General features: G+C 36.0%; 1 long non-coding RNA gene across 1 annotated transcript; it reads right to left on the bottom strand.

Annotated features, from left to right (window-relative positions):
- Window positions 1-11,006: 11,006 nt before the first annotated feature.
- LOC141627125 (uncharacterized) lies at window positions 11,007-12,124 on the bottom strand. Its single transcript, XR_012536684.1, has 2 exons — window positions 11,882-12,124; window positions 11,007-11,293 (listed from the first exon to the last, which is right to left on the bottom strand). It is a non-coding gene; the product is annotated as an uncharacterized LOC141627125 (long non-coding RNA).
- Window positions 12,125-16,063: the final 3,939 nt, after the last annotated feature.

Raw genomic sequence — 16,063 nt, 5'->3', positions numbered from 1 at the left:
AACTCAAATTCCTTTATTGTTTTCAAAGGCATTGTGTATTAGTATACTATATTTCGATTTCTTGCTAAAAACACTCTGAATCTTGTCCTAAACTATTTGATTTTCGAATGTGAACACATATAGAACTTGTGTACATCTTTGGTTGATTGATTTCATGAGGTAAAATTCACTTTCTGAATTCTAGGGTTAGCAAAACGAAATTCTTCTTATTGTTGATGAGTATTTCCTGATTTGAAGCAATTTGAAAACTTAAAACTAGGTGAATTGTAAAATACATGGTGATTTCTGATAGTTTATCTTCCAAAGCTTATTCCAAAATCGATATACAAGTAGAACAGTCCGTCTTTTGTGTTAAGAACTTTCAAGTGTCGATCCTTTGTTAAAAATGTTTTTTCTTGCAGTATGGTGAAAACTAGAGGTTTACCCAACAAGAGACCTCGCGCGGAGGTCCAACTCGAGGTTGGGCGGGGTAGCGATGAACGGTTGTACCGCCGGTGGCGGCTCATCCATCAGTAATTTTCGCTAACTTTGATCATCGTAAGGCTTTCGTGGCTCTTATGCGTCGTCCTTTTCGCCCCACCCGTTGTGTCAACCCTAGTATTCTTGAGACTCTGGGGATTAAGGAAGACATAGTTCATATTTTCAAAATTTTGGGCATGGAGGGGTTGTATCACTTAAGAAAGAAATCATACCCTCACTTGACCCTAGAGTTTTTGAGTTCTTTTGTGTATGATAAGAAGGGAAAGACCGTCTCTTTTCGTCTCATGAATAGGGATCATGAGCTTACCCTGGATGAGTTGGCTGACCATTTAGGTTTAGAGGCTGAGGAGGATGACTACCTTAGTGACGTGGCCAAGAACAGTGGCGCACCTCAGTACCTACCTTATTTGACTGGCAGACCCGCCCCTACCGTCAGTGCCATGCTGATTAATGATATTCAGCACGTTTCCCTTCGTATGTTTCTAAGGATGTTGACCTGTCTACTTTACTCGAGAGAGGACGTGAGTAAACTCAACTCTCACGAGGTCATGCTTCTTGTGTCCTACCTTAACCTCCACCGCCGGAAACCGTTTTACTACAGTGCCCCTGGTATAGTGTGCTCTAGTCTGGAGCGCATGGCACAGTCTGAGACCCGATTTGTTGCTTGCGGGGCCATAGTGACCCGCCTAGCTCAGCGACTGGCCGACTTTGAGGCCCCACCTCCTGAGGGGAATGAGTATGTTGAGGTTGTACCTACCATGGACGCCCAGTATTGGCGTCAGAACCGATGGTTGAGGAAGATGGATGATGGGTCGTATGCTTGGAGGGTGAGAGGGACTATGTGGATGGTGCTTCCGGACCCAGCTCGTCTCCCTGTTGTCGATCATTTGGCCGAGTGGGAACCTTGTGGAATCCCTAGACCTGAGCCCCAGTCTTACCTGATTGACCCGCGGATCCTTCTGGACTTACCTGAGCCTGTCACCGTGCCTGAGGGGCAGCAGCAGGCACCTCCCCCACCTAGGGAGCGTCGTGGAGTTAGGCAGCCTAGGGGAGACCCAGTTGTGTCCGAGCCCTCTTACTCTGTTCCCGACTCTTACCCTTACCACCCCTACCAGTTCTCGCCGTACCCTACGGTGCATGACCCTAGGATGCAGCCTCATGAGCTGGCTGAGCGGATCTCTTCTACTTTGGTACTCCGCAACCTTCATGAGATGACCCTTAAGCAGGGCATCGGGACTGATTTGGCACAGCCTGTATGGTGGAGAGGACCAGGAGTGGATACGGGAGTGTTCCACAGTTATGGGGTGGACCCGAGTTTCGGAGACCTCCGGAGGAGACCGAGGTTGGCTACCTCGCGGGGCCGTGGGGAGCCAACTCCGGCGATCACCGGGAGGGGACTACTCGGCGGCGACGGGTTTTCGGGTGCGGGGAGTTCGAGTGCGGTACCTCGCGCGGGTGGCGGTGATGACATGGAGGAGGGTCCTCGTTGCTGATCTTGGATGTTAGACTGATTTAGTTGATTTCTTGGATGTTAGACTTATTTGGTGATGATAGACTTGTTTTGTTGTGTCAGATTTATTATCTCTTCTTTAGATGTTGCTTTCGGTATTTGGTATTTTTTCGTTGGATGACTGTATCTGGCCATAAGGCCGTTAGTTAGCTAATTATCGTAGGCGGATGTGTGGAATGTCGACTCTGGTTGGGATTTGTTATGTTTGTTACTACTGCGGAAAGTATTGTGCAGGTTAATTGTGAATACTCTATGTAAAATTGTTAAAACGCCCTCTGGATATGAAAACTCGGCCGAGTATACGCCGTACTCGACCGAGTAGAGCTCACTCGGCCGAGTAAACAAATTCACTCGACCGAGTATTGCTCACTCGACCGAGTAGCCCTCATACTCGGCCGAATGTTGAGGTAACAGAAGGCACTGGTGAAGTTTACATGATAACTGTATAGAGGAGTGGTCCATGTCTTATCACGTTATTTGATACCATAATAGTCCACATAGGTGAATGATAGTTATACCATGGATACGTGATTGAGAATGTTTTGTGTTACGACGTTGCTTGGTTGTCAGGAACTTGAGTGGTTTCAGGGAGGAAGACTCGAACCATTGAAATTATGTGAAAGGTAACACCTTACGCAACCAGCGTAGTGGTTGTAATAACTTTTATATGGAGATATGTTTGATAACAGTGATAACTACCTCAACGATTTTCGCGTCACACTGCCATTTCTCATTAATTATACGGACCGTGTCATACGTTATTAGGTTGCTGTAATGTTTTGGTCCTTATGAGTCACGAGTATGTAGTGTCATAATCTGGGGTATGCTACAAGGGTCTATGAGTAATGTCACCGTCATGGGGTGCGCGTTAGCTTTAGTTAATAGTGAACTTCGGGGACGAAGTTCCTTTAAGAGGGGAAGAGTAATGTCGCAGAATTAAGTATTTAATTATGTAAGATGTGTGTTTAGTTATATCTATGATTTTGGAATCACAGGTATGTAGTTAGCATTCGAAAGCGATAGCTTATGTCGATGTTTCCTTGAAGCGATAGCTATGTGGTATTCGAGTAATATAAAGAGTATACTATACACGGGGGTCTCAACTCAAGTGTTATGACAAGTATTTTATTTATGAAAAAGGTATCTTAATTATGTATAAGTGGTTAATTTTATGACATATTTAGAATCATATGTATGCTAGGTATGCTCACATTCGGGATTACTGGTTTACAATTATGTTCTCTTTAAGCTGCATTTATGTTGTATTCAATTAATATATGAAAAGTTTTATGGCGCAAGGGTATCAAGTAATATGAAGATTCGATTCAATTGATGATAAATGATATACGTGTTTGGAATGTGGTGATGGTGTATTTATGTGCTTCGCAATGGTGTATCGCCTTGCATTCGTGTATTTAAATATAAACGTATGGAACGTGGTAGTACAAGTGTGTATGGTTTTCTTACATTGTGTAAAGTGTTGCAATTGCATATTTGTGTAGGTATAGGGCGAATCTTTGTTTTGTGAATAGGTTCTTGTTTGAAAGGTAGGCCGTGATAGATGATCGTCGTCGAGTAAGTTAGTTGATGGTAATGTATGGATATTGTGAGTTTGTGTACCTTTGTGAAGATGGTTAAGGTCACGGTATGTAATATTGCAGGGAGTGGCGTGCGGGCTGAACTTCGGGGACGAAGTTCTTTTAAGGGGGGAAGATTGTAACACCCAGGATCTTTAGGAACGTTGTTGACCGACTTATTGACCAAGCAGACCGCGAGGATGGATAGCGTAGGATCAGACTCGTAATAATAGGAGATGTATAGGTTAGTTACTCGACCTAGCGGAGGCCACTCGGCCGAGTATCACCAATACTCGGCCAGAGTGGAGTCTACTCGGCCGAGTGTTCTTATACTCGACCGAGTATGACTTCTTTGTCGACGCGTTATTATAAATGCGAGTTTGCGAGATTCATTTCTATTTTCTCATTTCCTCGACAGTTTCTCTTTCTCTAACCCTAGACCATCACCCTACTCAATCACTCCATAGCCTCATACCTCTAAGGAATTAGCCTAACCCCTACCATGGGAACGTCGGGACTCGCGGGCGCGAGGTGGTCGTGAATGGTGGTTGTCTATGTCGTCACCGATGTGCAAGGTTAGGTAAGTTCTTTGCCTTGTGTCCTTTTGTATGATTATTTGAGTATAGTTGTGTAATAGGATGTGGTTACCATTGTTAGGGTGCTTAATGGAGTTGTGCGTGGCTATAGATGGAAGTCTTTCATGCTTTGTTATGAGGTAGGGTCTCCCTACTCGCCCTCAATTGAATTGAATTCTATGATTGTATTGTGAATCATGGCTATCCGCTGATCATCGGAGTATAGTGTTTGTGGTAGTGTTGACGTTGTCGTGTGACAAATTTGTGATGTTGTGATTGTGATTGTGGTGGAGTCACTTGCGGGAGTGGCTTCACACCCTGGTTCGCCCTCCGTGGAACCCGCCACGGGAGGGGATGTGCACATTAAGGGACGGGGATCGTTAGTCGCTCGTGAGGAGCCGGACTAGGTGGGGATGGGGCTGCGGTCACCCATCGGCGGCGAGGATTACCGTTGCGATGGGTAATCTGGCGGGGACTACACACTCCGTGTGTAGTCGGTGTGTATACGAGGTGGTGAGTTGGGATAGTGGATGATCAGCTATTTACTTTATTGTTTTACCTTATATTTGATTAGCCGATCATCGACCCGTGTTGTTTTGTGGTGTCTGCGGTGATCCATTCGGGGATGGTGAGCGATTGGCTTAAGCGGTATTGTTGATTCTGCTTTGGGATTGGAGGGATCGAGTCATCACGCTACTGGTCTAGAGATGTAGAATCACAAGTGTTGTAATTGAACTGTGTTTTAGGGAACTTGAATAGAATGGTATTGTAACGGATTCTCTAATGATATAATATTGTTCTTGTATTGTCTAATTTGATCTACCTCCTCGGGAAACCGAGATGGTGACACCGTCATATACTGGAATGGTCCTTGGTAAGGCGTTCTGGTGTACGGGGGTGTTACACCTTATTTTTCACAACATCAAGCGGGTGATTGTGACCCTCAATAAACACGTCAACCATGTACTTGTTCTCATGGAACTTGAACTTTATCATTCTTTGGACAGACCCCACCTTCTAATCTTTGTTATTCTTGTGGTTGACCCTTTGTTGGAACTCTCTGCCTCTCCTCCACCTTTTTTCACCCTACGTTTAGCAATTGGTTTGTTCGGTTTGCTCTTTGTACTACCTATTTCTTTATTTCGATGCAACGGATTCATCCGCCTTTTCTCGCAACACCGATTAGGGCGGTCGTCTTTTCTTCTTATTACTGACCTTCCCGATTGCAAACCATGCACTTTGTTATGATAATATCATCACGAAACCTTTTGCTTGAAGATTTCCTTGATTTAAACCCACAAGCAACGGCGTACGTTTCATAAAACGGATCGGCGAGTCTAAGTCAATAAATGTTTTCCCAATCGCTGGTGTAAACTTTTCATCAATCCTATTTATCCATTGTTGGCTGCCACTCGGTGTGTAAGTTATAAGAGTAGTAGGTGTGGAAATAGTTGGTACTGTAGGGCTTGTTAACACAGTAGAGGTAGAAGCTTCACCGCAATTAACATTGGAATCAACAACTGAAAATTGTAGATTCACAAAATAAGCCAAAAGTGCAAGATAGGAGATTAACAAATAAAGTTCCACAATATTAGCATATAAGGTTCATAATCTATGCCACAAACCAAGTTTCAGGATCTTATAGTCTATATTTCAATAGATAACCTACTAGATACAAATAATTAGCTCTTATATTCACAAAATAAGCTATCTGATTCGCAAAATAAGGAGAATAGCAAAACAATCTCAAAAAAATAACATCTCAAATTCATAAAAGATTGATGTTTCTTCGGTTCAATTAGTAAGTTTTGCCAAACAGAGCAACATAGGCGATTCACAAATCAAGTTTCACAATATTAGCATCTAAGTTCCTCTGTCACAAGCCAAGTTTCGGGATATTAGTCTATATTTTTTAAAATAACCTCTCAGATGCACAAAATTAGCTCCTAGATTCGCAAATAAACTTCTCAGATTCACAAAACCAGACCAAAATAACGTCTCAAATTCGTAAAATAGGGACAAAACAGAATACCTGTTGCACTAGCACTCTTATCAGGAGTCGCTGTAGTATCAGGAGTTAGAACTGCAACATTAGCAGGAACACTATAATAAGTAGGACGAAATTGATAAATTTCGATCAAATTCAGGATATTATAGCATACATTCACGAAATTACTTCTCCGATTTACAAAATTCACTATTAGATTCACAAAATAACCTCACATATTCACAAAATCAGGATAATAGCGAAAAAAAGGAGATTACCTGTTTCAACAGCAATATTATCACCAGTTACTGTAATGTCTGTAATCTCCATTGAAATTGAAACTATGGCGTCAATTTGAGCCTTATTAGCTCTTATATTAACATTAACAACTACAGTTTCACGATAATAATGTTTCAAATTAACAAAATAGTAGGAACACCATAATAAGTATGAATACAAGGACAACCATAGATAATACTGATACAAGACAATTAAAGCATTCAATGGTGCGGACTTGTGCAACCTTTTCAGAATTTGTCATCTTATTTAGTTTTAATCTTACCCAGGTTGTATATATTAGTTATTTAAGTTTCACAAAATAACCTTCTAGTATCACAAACTAGGGTCCAAGATTCACTAACTATAGGCCGAGATTCGAAAATAAGGCCCAAGATTCGAAAAATAAGGCCCAAGATTCACAAACTAGGTCCGAGGTTCACAAACTAGGGTCCAAGATTCACAAGCTAGGGTACAAGATTCACCAACTATAAGAAATAAATAAATTACATCAGTAACGTTTAACAACAGAGATTCAGAAAATAAGGCCCAAGATTCACTAACTATAGGCTGAGATTCACCAAATAAAATCCGAGATTCACTAAATCAAGTATCAGATTATTAGTTCAAATAATTAAAAAAAAAAAATGGGTGAAGATTATGAATTCACTTTTAAGAAAAGGTCAGGTTGTATGTATCTAGATATTTTGTTGATTTGTTAAAAACACTTCCATTCCCAAGAAAAGGACATTGAACAATCGAAAAAGCATTCAATCAAAAATTTAATATATGGGTAATGCGAACAGTAATGTTGACGATTGTGCCAAATACCAGGCCTATAAATTCCTAATTTCTAAAACATAATAGTATATCCCAATAACCTCTCTTCTCTCTTCTGTAAAACATTTCAAACATCCCTATTGCACACAATGTCTCATTTATTTGTATTTCCCTATACTTGTGTTTTGGCGAATGTTCCAGGTTATATGAATCAAAACGGGAAGTATGTTTGTCCTGACCTCTCTAAATTGGCAGATTGTTTAACGAGCCAAGGTTATGAGATAAAGTCTTTGGTGCCTGTTATCTGCAGGCAGACTTGTCATTTTATGGGATTAGTACTAATCCAATTTGGCACAAATGACAATGGCTGCAAAACAAAGCTTTTAAGTTGCGGGGAGAAGTTCGAGCAATTTGGGCGTACTAGATCTGAATGGCTGGCTACCTATTCCCGAGTTCAGGGGCCCTTTCTATGGGTAGCATCAAGGCTTGATTCAAAATATTTTAGCTACACTCCAGTATGTAGAAGAGTCCCATATTCATTTAAACATGCAGGAAGATCACTCGCTGATGCGGATGAACGCAGCTTTGCACCTATAGCTATATCAATATTGCTCTATGTTCATTGCCTCGAACAAATAGGGGTGATTGATAAACTACACACATATCATTTCTTGTTTAATTTTTCAGCTTTTCAGTTTATTTTATTTTTGAATGTTGTTGTTTTAAGTTTATTTTATTTTTGAATGTTGTCTGCGAAATTTTATGTGATGAAAAATTACAAGATTTTTAAGTTTTCTGAATATTATATTTAGCTCTTATATTCACAAAATAAGCACTCTAATTCACAAAATATACAATGTCAAACAATTTACTTACGATCCAAGGTTCGGGATGTTATAGATTCGCAAAAAATTAGCTCCTATATTCGCAAAATAACCTCTCGTATTCACAAAACCGGAATGTCTATATTTACAAAATAACCTCTCTGATTCACAAAATTAGCTCCTAGATTTGCAAAATAACCTCTCGATTCACAAAACCGAAACAGTTTATATTTTCAAAATATCCTCTCAGATGCACAAAATTAGCTCCTAGATTCGCAAAATAACCTCTCAGATTCACAAAACCAAAACAAAAAAACGTCTCAAATTCATAAAATAGGGACAAAACAGAATACCTGTTGTAATAGCACTATTATCGAGTCGTTGCGATGATCGGGAGTTAGACCTGCAACATCGCCATCAGTAATACCATAATAAGTAGGGCGAAATTGATTATTTTCGATCAAATTTAGGATATTATAGCCTACATTAACGAAATAACTTCTCGTTTACGAAATAACTTCTTAGATTCACAATATAACCTCACATATTCACAAATTCAGAGAATAGCAAAACGACTTCATAAAACAGAAAAAAAACGGAGATTACCCGTTTAACAACAGATATTATCACCGATTATTGTAATGTCCGTAATCTCCATTGAAATTAAAGCCGCAACGTCAATTTGAGCCTTATTAATGAATGAATTATAATCAATTAATGAATGAATTAACAAAATCAACAAATTTTACACCGCGAATTCGAAATTGCTCAATTGCTCAATTTTGATCGAATTCAAACCCTAAACTAACGAAATACTTGATTTTGATCCTTATAAATTTACAAAACAGTTCGATTTTGTTCAAATTTGATCATTATATCATCAATTAATGAACGAAGTTAAGAAAATCAATTTTTCATCAAATAATATGAAATTACCTGGAAATTACCTCGAAATCTTCTAAGAAATCGATTAATTTGATGAATTCGCCTCTTTGATTGTCAGAATTTGATTAATTTGATGAAATCGTCTCACAAATTTGATGATATTTTAGCTTGTCATTGAAATCGACGCCCCAAATTGAGTGTTTTTGTATAACGTGAAAGCTCATTAGTTTTGGAAGGAAAGAATTTGGGCCTTTTGTTTAGATTAGAGAGAATAAGGTATTTGGGCTTTTGTTTAGTTTAGAGAGAGAAAGTGTTTTGGACCAAATGAAAAGTTTCTTGTTGACCCCTAATTTTCATCCTTGTTTTCAGTCCAACATTACAAAATCAGCCCATCAATGTATAATGCAAATCAGTCCAAGGTAGTCATTTGGTGAGACCGGCCGCCTCGCCATAATGAGGTGCCTCACCGGATCCGGCCTCTCTATATATATATATATATATATATATATATATATATATATATATATATATATATATATATATATATATATATATATATATATATATATATATATATATATATATATATATATATATATGGTTGAGATCCTATGAGAACCACTTTCCCATGAGAACCATGAGAACCTATATCTACCGTTGGATAAACAAGATCAGTGGAATAGAATGGAGCGCGTCCTCCTCCTTAACTCACCAACAAAATCATTAAAATACTCCTATTCTTAGATAACCCCCTTTCACTAACCCATATTTGCCTATTTCCTCAGTTGCTCTCACCAAAAGAATTAAGATGCAATTTTCAGCGTGATGAGAAGAAATTTGATAGTTAATTGCACAACGAAGATGAATTAATTGCAAGTAAACATCATTTACAAGAAGATCAAGTAATTCAATTAAATATGTGGTAAACAAAAATACTAACCATACTTCATTTGCAAATTTTCATTTTAATTCTACAAATTACTTTCATATCACATGCTTAGATAGATAAGATCGTGATATTAGGTGTTTCACATTTTACTATTCCTCTATTCATTTAGGCTTTTTGAAAACAACTAATTAGAAATGTATATAAGTTTGATTTATTCTCTCATGTTGTTTTGACACATTATTGGGGATGCTTTAGTGATTGGTAATGAATAGTAGGATGTATAAGTCAAAGGCTCAGAATGTGTGTACCAAGAGTTCAGAATGTGTGAACCAAGGGTTCAGAATGACATTTGATAGATTGTAACTGTGTGTTTCGTGATTTACGACTCATTTAAGGTTTTTGGAGACATTTAATGAGGAATGTATATCATCCCTTCGTCTCAATCATTTGTTTGCCTTTTTATTTATTGTGAGGGGTATTTTGATCAAATGAAAACAAATGATTGAAACGGAGGGAGTACATATTTATTTTGTACTATACCTCAACTAATTATACAATGTACGTAGTGTACTTTAATGTTTTATGGTATGTTTTCTTGATAGCTATCTAAACAGATTGATATACATATTAAAAGTTCAAAACTTATGTATCATAGTTCAGAAAATAAGTGCAACCAGTTCAGGAAAATATGTGGTTGATCGTGTAGGTGTTTCATGCTTTAAAAAAGATGATAAAAGTTTGCGGAAACAATTATTTAGAGATGTATTTGTAGCTAAATTGTGTTGTACCTCAAGTAGTTGGACCATATACCCAAGGATGTTTAATGTTGTATTGTCTTATTTCTCATGTGGTTTTGATAAATTATTGGTAGCTATATGAAACAAGATATATACTTCCTCCCATCCACTCCAAAGGTAACATGGACCCACTTTTCCACTCACAAAAAGGGGGTCCATGTTACCTTTGGAGTGGATGAGAGGGAGTATATATTAAAGGTTCACAACTTATTTACCATAGGTTCAGGAAATTTGTCTCATACGTTCATAAAAACATTTGATTGATCGTAACCGTGGGTGTAACAAGTTTTACTCTTTTCAATTGTGCAAATTGAAAATTAAATCAAATTATGAAGTGAGATTTGAAGAGTATTTTTCACCCATAGATGACAAAAAGCCTAAACATCTACACTACCATAATTTTATTATCTGGAGTGAGATTTGAAGTGAATTAAGTAGTCATAAATTTCAACAAAAATAAAGTCGTCACATAAGAACTTAGTAAGTTTTTACATTCTCTGGAGCACCAATATTCTTAACGAAATCGACTTCAACATTTTTTGGGAATGGCATCTTGCTTCATCAACTCATGTGTTAGCTTCAATGCCACATGATGCTACTTATTTATGTCAGAGTTTCAAATAGGATGGATAGACGATCTTGTATCAAAGATTCTAAGACAACGTATGCTCTGAAGTCGACTTAGTTTTGACAGCAAGTTCGGGAATATATTCCTACGCCAAAAAAAAAGCAGATGAAAATGAGAACAAATAAAATTGAGCTTCGTAAATGTAAATTCATAGCACATGTACCATATGTTCCGACACAATATCATCAGTCCTGAATAGCGATACAATAAGTACATTAAAACATTTAGCATATGTATCTAATATCTTAATAATTGTTGGCAAACAGATTCTGAGACAACAACTTGAACAAATAAGTGGAGTTTTACTAACAATTCAATTATGCATAGAATAAACTATGATAATCACATAATTATGTAAAAATATAAACAAATACTGGATACCAAATAACAAACACAAATGATAAATATCTCAACAAAAGTATAGATACAATTGACAAGAACAAATAACAAATAATAGAAAAGAAGTGAAAAAAATAAATCGCATGACAAACACAATAAAACTAAGCAATAATAAGCAGATAAGAAGAACATAGACATGAATAATTTACAAAAATAAACACAAAATCAAGCACAAACAGCAGAAAATTTAGATAAAAAAGTAACAACGGTGAAAGAAGAACGTAAATAATCATGTATTAAAAGGTAAATAAACAACAGATTGAATTGTTTGTACCTTGAGAATAAGAAAAAACGAGATCAATTAAAGCAATAATTGAAAAAATTGAGAGTGCGTATATGGTATAAAAAGGGATTTAATGATCTCTTAAGTGTAAATCGGGATGACATAGGAGGAAGAGTGAATAAAGTGGAAAAGACGAAGCTGCCCTTAGTTAGAATAGTAGAAGCGCGTGTCGAATCTAAGACACTAGATTGTTTGATCCAATGGTGAATAAGGGTTCTCATGGTTCTCATGAGAGATGGGTTCATGATCACTAAATCTATATATATATATATATATATATATATATATATATATATATATATATATATATATATATATATATATATAGTGAAGTTCAAATGAGTCCCTTCATATGCTTTGAGTCCATGAGTTCTTTTCACATCCCTTGGATCATGCATGGTGGAAGGTTGAGATTGAAAGCAAGAAATACACTTAACACTAATTAATTCACTTATCTCTCTAGTTTTAGTAATACATTCACTAATTCATTATCATACACAATTAACACCATCTTTTGTCTTATACTTCAAAGTTTATGAAAATTTTGTTAACATTTTTTTTTGTTTCGGTTTTTTTCGTTTTTTTTTTCGAGACAAGTTTTCGACATTTTAGGATTTTACGAGTGTATTTCTAACAGCAAAAAGTGTAATTTTAAGGATTTTGACGAATAATATTTTTAACTTCGGTCTTTTTCGAGTGATTTTGACGAATAATATTTTGAATTTTTGCAATTTTATCACAAGTTATTGTAATTTTAGCATTTTACGAGTGTTATTTTAACGATAAAAAGTGTAATTTTAGTCTAGGTAAGTGTAATTTTAGTACAATGAGATTGTTATTTTAGTCGAGGAGAATGTAATTTTAGTCCAGGAAAGTGTAATTTTAGTCCAAGAAAGTATAATTTCAGTCCACTGAGAATGTAATTTTAGTCCATTGAGAGTGTAATATTAGTCCAGTTAAGTGTAATTTCAGTCAAATGAGATTGTTATTTTAATCTAGGAGAATGTAATTTTAGTCTAGAAAAGTGTAATTTTAGTCCAAGAAAGTATAATTTCAGTCCATTGAGAATGTAATTTTAGTCCATTGAGAATATAACCAAGTCCATTGAGAATGTAACATTAGTCTAATAGAAATAAGTGTAATTCCAGCAGAAAAAGTGTAATTTTAGCAGAAAAAAGAGTAATTCTATCAGAAAAAAGAGTAATTTTAGCAAAAAAAAAAAAACTAATTCTAGCAGCATAAAGAGTAATTCTAGTAGAAAAAAGAGTAATTCTAGCAGAAAAAGTGTAATTATAGCAAAAAAAAAAGTGTAATTTCAGCAGAAAAAAGAGTAATTGTAGCAGAAAAAAAAGTAATTATAATTCTAGTAGAAAAAAGTGTAATTCTAAGATGAAAAAAAGTGTAATTCTAACAGAAAAAAGAGTAATTCTAGCAGAAAAAAGAGTAATTCTAGGAGAAAAAAAAAGCACATCTAAGATGAAAATCAACAAATAACCTTAGATCTATTTATTAGATCTAAGACTAAAATAAAACGATCTAATAAAACAACAATTGAAGAACAATGTAATTTTAATAGAGAAAACTATAATTATAAGAAGTGTAACTTTAACAGAAAAAAATGTAACTTTAATAGAAAAAAGTGTAACTTTAATCGAAAAAAGTGTAATTTTAATGGAAAAATTGTAATACATATTTTAAATAAGAAATCTGAAAAAAAAAAAAAAAAAATAAAGACACACATCAACACCCAACCTCTAACAAAATAAATAACATCATAATAATAACATAATAATAATAATAATAATCAGATCTAAAACATTAAAAAAATAAAAATAAAAGAAGACAAAAACTAAAACCCACATCTCTATGGACAAACAAAACAAAAATAACCACCACCATGTACTTTTTTAAATTGAAATCTGAAAAAAAAAAGAAAAAATAAATAAATAAATCTGAAAATGAAAAAAAAAAAAGGTTAAACTAGATCTAGATTTTAATTTTCAACAACCCAGAAAAAATCTACAATTTTTTTTTTCAACAAACAACTGGATCTAAGAATAAAAAACAACAAATTATACTTAAAAAATCAAAAATCTACTACATATTATGTAGATCTAAGATTTGTAAAAAAAACAAAACCACAATAAAAACAAAAAAAAAATCGAAAATTAGAAAAATAAAATAAAAAGAAATAGGAAAAACGTGGACTAGTGGTGGCGTGGCGTGGGGCAGTGGTTGAGGGGAGGTAGATACCGTGGGTGGTGGTGGTTGGCATGGAGCATCAGGCGAGGTGGTGGTTGGCGTGGGGCAGCAGGTAGTGCGGTGGTGGTCATGTGGTGTTGTGTCGGGTGAGGGTAGAGTGGTGTGTGGGGCTGGTGGGAGGTGGTGGTGTGCGTGAGGGTGAGGGTGAGGGATGTGGTGTCGGTGAGGGTGGTGAAGGGAGGTGGCCGTGGGCTGGTTGAGGGAAATGGTCGTGGGGGGTGGGGGTAGGTGGTGGTGGGCGGTGGGGTTGGGGAAGGGAGGGGTGATTTTTTTATTTTCTAGGGTTTTAAATTTTAGGGGTTTTAAGATTGAGAGGTTTTGAGAGAGAGAGTGGAAAAGAAATTGTGTGGATGAGAGATAAGTAGGTGGGAGGAAAAAGGTATATATATTGAATTAGTGGTTAATTAATATTAATTAGTGTGGGTAGTGAGAGATTGGGTTTAATTAGCTATAATCCCCTTTTTTTTGTGTAAATCTTAGCCTTCCATTTCCCTCATTTAAAGGCTTTAAGGAAGACTTATGGACTCAAGAGTAAGAGGATGACTTACATGATCCTAATACTATATATATATAGTGCGTTCTCACCGAGTGATCGTTCTCACCGGATCCTATATATATATATATATATATATATATATATATATATATATATATATATATATATATATATATATATATATATATATTGATTTGTGATCTTTTTATGTACGCAGTTGTTAATGTTATCATGCCCGTGAATTAGTTTATCGAGTGTTAAGACCGTTATAACTATGGCGGCATTGTTTATTTTTTCTTAAGCATGTATAAATAATAAATGCTCTTCAGTTTTATTTACGTTGTTATGGTTGTTGAAACAATTGAACGAGAACGGATTATTCGTAGTATGTAGATGAAGTTTTTGTGAATAAATATGTCACTGTACGTACTTTTAGTTGATTTCATTTTTATATCAATATGCAATCAATCTTTACCTAATGATTTTGTTATTAAGCTTATAATATTGGTTGTTTAAAGATATGATTGTATTGTGCGAATTGATTCAAGTTTATTGGGGGTTACGAAACGTCGTCGACGTTTTTTAACAAATCGTCGACGTTTTTTTTAAAAAAACCATCATACCCTTACTCACTCTCCCTCTCTATTCTATTCTCTCTCAAATCCTCCCAAACAACAAAATTTAAAAAAAAAAAAAGTACGAAGACTTTGTTAATCTCATTCAATGTCAAACAACGAATCATCAAAATCGGTAAGTTAACTAATTAAATGCTTAATAATTTTAATTCTTTTGAATCGGACTTTGTCTAGTATGAGTATGAGTCGATTATGAATGTGGTCATTGAAATAACCTAGTATGAAACGAAATGTAACCAAACCGTTCCTAATGGACCTAGACGTTGAATGTACACGTCCAAAATGAACCTAGACATTGAATATACACGTCCATAATGGACCTAGACATTGAGTATGCACGTCCTTAATGGACTGAGACAATGAATATGCATCACGCATGTAAGGGTTTGAGACGTTGACTTTGGCCGTCTGCCATGGACACAGACGTGGGGAATATTTGTCTACCTTGGACCTGGACGTGGGATGTCCTCGTCTCACTTGGGCCTGGACGTTGGGTATCAACGTCTGGCCTGGTGCTGGACGTTGATACTCAATGTCCCGTCATGAATTGGATTTCGAAATTTAGTTTTCGTCCTTTTATTTAATTTTTATTGTATATTTAGGTCGTTTTACGTATTTTATCACCTAATCATTATTAAATACAAAATTCATGGTCTAAACAAAATTAAAAGTCAAATTATGCAAACTAAATCTATTTTAATTCAAAAGAAAAACTGATTTACTTAAGAATAAGAAGGAAATTAAGAAGAGAATCGAGAAAAGTCGGTGTTGCGGTGGTGT

This window comes from Silene latifolia, chromosome Y (assembly GCF_048544455.1).
Source record: "Silene latifolia isolate original U9 population chromosome Y, ASM4854445v1, whole genome shotgun sequence".
Classification (NCBI taxonomy): Eukaryota; Viridiplantae; Streptophyta; class Magnoliopsida; order Caryophyllales; family Caryophyllaceae; genus Silene; species Silene latifolia.
This window is presented reverse-complemented; position numbering and strand designations above follow the sequence as displayed.